Genomic DNA, 5,774 nt, shown 5'->3' with positions numbered 1-5,774 from the left:
AACTCACAAAAAAATACCAGACTTACTGGCCTGACAGAGACTGGAGAAAGCTTGAGAGTATGGCCTCCAGGCACCCTTTTAGCTCAGTAATGAGCTCACTCCTAAGGTTCATCCTTCAACCAAAGATTAGACAGGCCCATAAAACAAAAGGAGACTAAAAGGGCACATCAGCCCTGGGGCAAGGACTAGAAGGCAGGAGGGGACACAAAAGGTGGCAATAGGAAACTCAAGTCTGAGAAGAGAGATTGTTGACATGTCGTGGTGTTGTTAACCAATGTCGTAAAGCAACTTTTTAATGAGAAGCTAGTTTGTTCTGTAAACTTCTACCCACAGTACAAAAAAAAAAAAAAAACTGCCCAGGAATCCCTGGGTGACACAAACCATTAAGTGTTTGACTACTATCTGAGAGGCTGGTGATTCAAACACACCCAGAGTATCCTCAGAAGACAGTCCTGGCAATCTCCTTCTGAAAAGTCACAGCCTGGAGAACCCGTTGGAGCAGTTCTACTCTGCACACATAGGGTCTCCACGAGTCAGAATAACTTGATGGCAACTAATAAGACCAAAGAAGAGGAGCTACCCAGGTTTAAAACCAACTCCTGCATTTATATCTTAGCAAGGAAGGCTATGGCAAGTTCATAAACGTAATACAAGGTGGTCAGTGATACCTGCCATAAGCGATGTGCAAACACACGCTATCGTTCAGAAACCAGAGAGAGAGCACGTTCATTTGAATAGATAATAAAAGGCTTTGAGAAATACATTCAGGCAAGATGGACTTAAGAAAGAGAAAGATTTTGATAGGTTGAGGTGATTGTCTAGGTAGATAGAAAGCAAGAGCATGTGACCAGGGGACAGACGCATGGGACAAATCTGGGTAGCATTACATAGTTTGGATATTCTGGGAATTTAACACAAAAAGGAAAGCAATGGGAGATCTGATGAGAACATATCTTAGGGCCATACTGGAGAAAGCTTTGAAAGCTGTAAAGGACTGTTTACTGTTACTGTAGACTTGAATGTAGTTTTCAGTGGAGAGTGGCTCCCTGTTTACCTTGCTTCTAAATAAGGGCAGAGAATTTAGAAATAAACCATGATTTAAAGCTTTAGCCTTAGGAATGGCTCATTAACTCTTCGACATCTACATGACGAGATAGATTTGAAGGGAGATTATCAGTTAATCAGGATTTTTTTGTGGTAAAATAGCCAATAGATAACCTGGATCTTAAATTAATCCCATCCTTCATTTGACAGTAACAACAAAAACTATGTGTTGAGTTCTGTACTTACTATATGACAAATAATTTATAGTATTTTATATAATTCTTAAAACTACTTTATGAAGTAGGTACTGTTATTATTCCCACTTTATAGACGAAGTAACTATTGCCCAATATCTAAGTCAAATGCCTTAGAAGCCAGGTTAGACTGATCAGGCTCCATGTGCTTCGACCCTTTCCCCTGCCTCCCATTTGGATATCACGAGATTCCCCATTTTCCAACATCGGTAACACATCCAAGCGTATTTGTCCAAACAGAGCCTCAGAAGGGCCATTGCTAACCCACCTACCTGGATACCAGCGTTCTTGCTCTCGGTAAAGCCTATGGTTTGCATTAATAGTCCTCCACGTCTGAGATGACCTGAGAAAGTCAGCTGGATACCATGAGTCCCGTGTTGGTTGTGGGGAGAAGCTGCAAGGTTCGAATGCTGACCCTAGCATGTACCTGAGATGTGACCTTGAAAAAATTCCCCTCTGCTCTTTGGCCTACTTCAGCAATAAAGGGGGAGTCATAAGGGCACCTCCCTCATAGGTTTGTTTTGAGTGTTAAATGAGATAATACATGCAAAACATTTAAAACTTGCCCTGGCAAATTGTGAGCACCCAATACATGTTAAAAACCAGTTGCCATTGAGTCTACTCTGACTCGTGGCAGCGCCGCGGGTGTCGGGGTAGAACTGCACTCCATAGGGTTTTCAGTGGCTGATTTTTCAGAAGTAGATTGCCAAGCCTTCTTCCAAGGCAACTCTGGGCGAACTTGAACCTCCAACCTTTTGGTTAGTAACCGAGTACATTAACCATCTGCACCACCCAAGGACTCCCAGCTGTTATTATTTTCTCTTAAACATTAGACTCGGTCCCATGGTGCTATGAAAGGGAAATTGGAACAAATAACACAGGAAACATTAGTTTCTTTATTTTGAGCACCATGGTACTCCTATTCATACCTCCCTTTCCCTGTCCTTGCACCCCAGTCTTTATTTATTTCTCTTTAAGTACAGTCCTGCTAGACTAAGTGACTTTCCAAAAGACCCATAGAGTATCAAAGGCAAAGCATCTCAAAATATGAGTCTCTTTCTGTTCTCCAGCCACAGAATCATAAATCATTTGCAGAATACAAAATAAAGTTCAGTCCTAATTACTTCTGAACTATTAGTACAGGCTAGAAGCAGTAAGAAGAACAGAAGGGGAGGAGCACAATCATTTTTTAAAAACTCTTCTTGCCTCATGGAAAACTTCCATCTGTTCTATTTAAGATGGTAGAACTATGATTTTCGCAGATGTGCAGCTTTGTGATAACTGGATATGAAGCACACGGTGATGTCTGCAAGGTAAAAAAAAAAAGGGGGGGGCGAGGGAGGAGAATGGACTGAAGGCTAGTCTGACAGATGAAAACTCATGTGCTCCAATTTTAGATAAATACTAAATACTCTGCTTCCAATACCATTTGAATTCTAGTCACAAGGAGAAAGAAATATCAATATTTTTAATCTACGCTTATGTTCTAAAAGTTTCTCCAGAAGCAGCCCTCAAAACCTTACCATACTCTGTATTAGGTAATCTGTGATGGGCTTCCTGTATGTGTCCCTCTTTGTTCAGGTTCGCCCCCTGCCCCATTCCTCCTCCCTACCCCAGCTCCTCTCTGTATTGCAGGAAATCACATTTCATAGGCTCCCTTGCCCTCTAGAGTCTAGGTAGACTTGGCCATTGGGAAGCACTCTTGGAAGATTGGAGGGGTGGAATAAGGATGAAGCCTGAGTAGTTCTTCTCTTTTTGCCTCCAGTCACATCTTCAGTCAGCATCTGCTGAGTCTTTTCTGTGCTTCCAGCTCCCAGAAAACAGCCCCTCGCTCTGAGGTTCCAGCTCCCCCTGCACAGGCGCAGCTCCTGGGCTCTGGCAACACCACCTCCTCTGAGTTCCTCTTGCTCTAGGGGCATGGTGGTTTCCTGTTGTTGCTAAGCTCTGGGTTTGCTCATCATTTTTTGTTTGTCTATTTGGCCCTTTCGTTGCCTGTGTAAACAATGTCCAGTATTAAATTCCATCTGTTGGAAATATTCGCCTTGGCATCTGTTTTCCCGCCTAGACCCTGAGAGATACACTGTACAACTCTTTAATCCAAATACTGCTGTCAGGGTTTTCATTGCTACAAGTGTGAAGCAGGCACTTTGTTTTCTAGTATTTTCTACCTCTCATTCTGCATCCACATCCTATCTGGTGCTTCCTTTCAGGGTCCTAGACTTCAGAGTGTCATCAGATTTTGCATAGTCTGTGATTCTGACTCATCCTTTTTCCCCATCTAAACTGTGACTTCTCAGAGTGTCACATCAGAGAGTAATTAGAAAGCTAACCCAGTATGTTAATATCTGACAACCTCTGAATGTGAAACACTTCTGAGGGTAATTTTGCTTAAATCACCATTTTTCTCTAAAAACAGAACCCCTCCCGTTTAGCATATATTTTTCAGTACCACTTTTGCCATCTTAATTTCCCCCTTTCTCAAAATCTCATGGTAGAGTTTAAATCTACCCTCATCACTGTGCTTATCAGCAATTAGTTGCCACCAATTGTTTCATAACAGTCCCTGCATTTATAGCACTCCTTTCAATATTACATTCACCTGGCCTACATTAGGCCCATGTTACTTTCACCTGGATGATTTCATGATCTTTACCTGGACTTGGTTTTTACCTTCTAAGATTTCCCAGCTCTTACCCACACTATGGAAAGATTAAACAGCCTTACCACTGTTTTTTTTTGTCAGTTCCAGATCGAAAAGCTTCATTTGATCTCCCATTGCTTTGAAGACAGATCAAAATTAGCTTGGCATTCAAGACCCTAAGATAATTCCAAAATATACTTTCCCAATAGTATTCTCACTCCTTCCCAACATGCAAAGCCCCTCCTCAGGCCATTCTCAATATCTCAACTTGGAAAGTTTATTATTTGCCTTCCTGTCATCCTCGCATGGGGACCATACTAATCTTCTCTGTATCATTCCAATTTCAGTTTACGTGTGGCCAAAGCAAGCATTGAGTTGCTGTTCTAGAAGATGGTCCCCAAGGCAGACATGATATTCAGCAAGCAATACACTTGATGTTTGTGTTCTGTGTTCCCACTCATAGAGTGTTTGTGTGTTCTAAAGGTATTGTTATGTGTCTAGATTTAGGATCTAGTCTTGGCCAGTAACAAATCTTTGAGATTCCTAAAATAAGTCAGATCTAATGAAGAAGAAAGAGGCATACATAAAGGCAATTGGATTTGACTTAGAAGAATCCAGGGCAAAAATAATATTTTCTAACTCCCCTCTCAATTGTTTGGTCTCTATGTTCCCTGTATTCTAGATATGAATTAGGCTCCTAGAGGCTCTTTGAACCAGGAAATATCTCAAAACAAATTAGATCCCTTGGGAAGGACCACTCTGGCCTATACAGAGCACATGAGCTACTTCAGAAACAAGCAAGGCCTTGGAGATAAAATGGGGTTTGTGGGATAGGTTGGAGTTTGGCTGAGTTTGCTCAGAGTGCTCTATGGCCAGGCAACTGCTCTTCTGGCATTTAAAACCATTAAAATATTAGACTTTGGTCTTAATGTTATCTATAAGAGGTTCACAAAGGAAGGCCAAGCAAGCTAGCTGTTCGTATTCATTAGACCTCTATAAAATAAGAAAATACGAACTTGAGTAAAATATTCTGCTAATTAATCTCAGTTAATGAGAGCTTCCCAAACAGTTGCTAAACATTTTGCTGAACATCTATGACAAACATGGGTGTCTATGATAGCTTGGAGTCCCTGGGTGGTGCAAACAGTTAATGTGCTTGGCTGCTAACCAAAAGATTGGAGGTTTGAGTCCACTCAGAGGTGCCTCTGAAGAAAGTCCTGGCAATCTATTTCTGAAAAACCAGCCTTTGAAAGCTGTATGCAGCCCAGTTCTATTCGAACACACATGGGGTCGTCATTCATCAGAGGTGACTCAACAGTGACGGATTAAAGTGGTTAAAATGATAGCACCGGATAAACTCAGTGATTGCTGGTTTACTGCAATGAGTTAAAGTTCATAACAATTCTTTTATGAAAGTAACGTAGGGTGCAGAAAACACAGAACATTACTTACGTGGAGATATAATATCATATTTTCCTAATTATTATTTTTGGGGTTATAACTGAATATCCTAAGGATTACTGTAGAAAATCTTTTAGATGAAAACATTAAAGTAATCCTCATAGATGAGTGCACAGCCTATAATCATTTGCTTGCAAGCGACGGCACCTAAAGATGATACAACTAATTTGGATTCTCTTCAGGAGAATTTATTCCTTGGCATTCATTTTCTCTGCCTTCTGGCTCAGCCTGTCTTTCTCCTCCATTCACAAGCACTGAATCAGGGGAGACACCTAGGACAGTGAAAGTGTGTATATAAGGAGTATATGCATCAAACAGGTGGATCCTTTACTTTCCTTGTGCGCTCAAACTGAACGATTATAAAATTCTCTATT

The 5,774-nt window shown here is 41.1% G+C and overlaps 1 non-coding gene across 1 annotated transcript; it reads right to left on the bottom strand.

The window, feature by feature from the left end:
- Positions 1-4,201: 4,201 nt before the first annotated feature.
- LOC126078636 (U6 spliceosomal RNA) lies at positions 4,202-4,308 on the bottom strand. Its single transcript, XR_007518118.1, has one exon. It is a non-coding gene; the product is annotated as a U6 spliceosomal RNA (small nuclear RNA).
- Positions 4,309-5,774: the final 1,466 nt, after the last annotated feature.

The sequence above is a fragment of the Elephas maximus genome, chromosome 6, assembly GCF_024166365.1.
Source record: "Elephas maximus indicus isolate mEleMax1 chromosome 6, mEleMax1 primary haplotype, whole genome shotgun sequence".
NCBI classification, from domain to species: domain Eukaryota; kingdom Metazoa; phylum Chordata; class Mammalia; order Proboscidea; family Elephantidae; genus Elephas; species Elephas maximus.
Note: the sequence above shows the minus strand (reverse complement) of the source record. Positions and strands in the feature narration are given on the sequence as shown.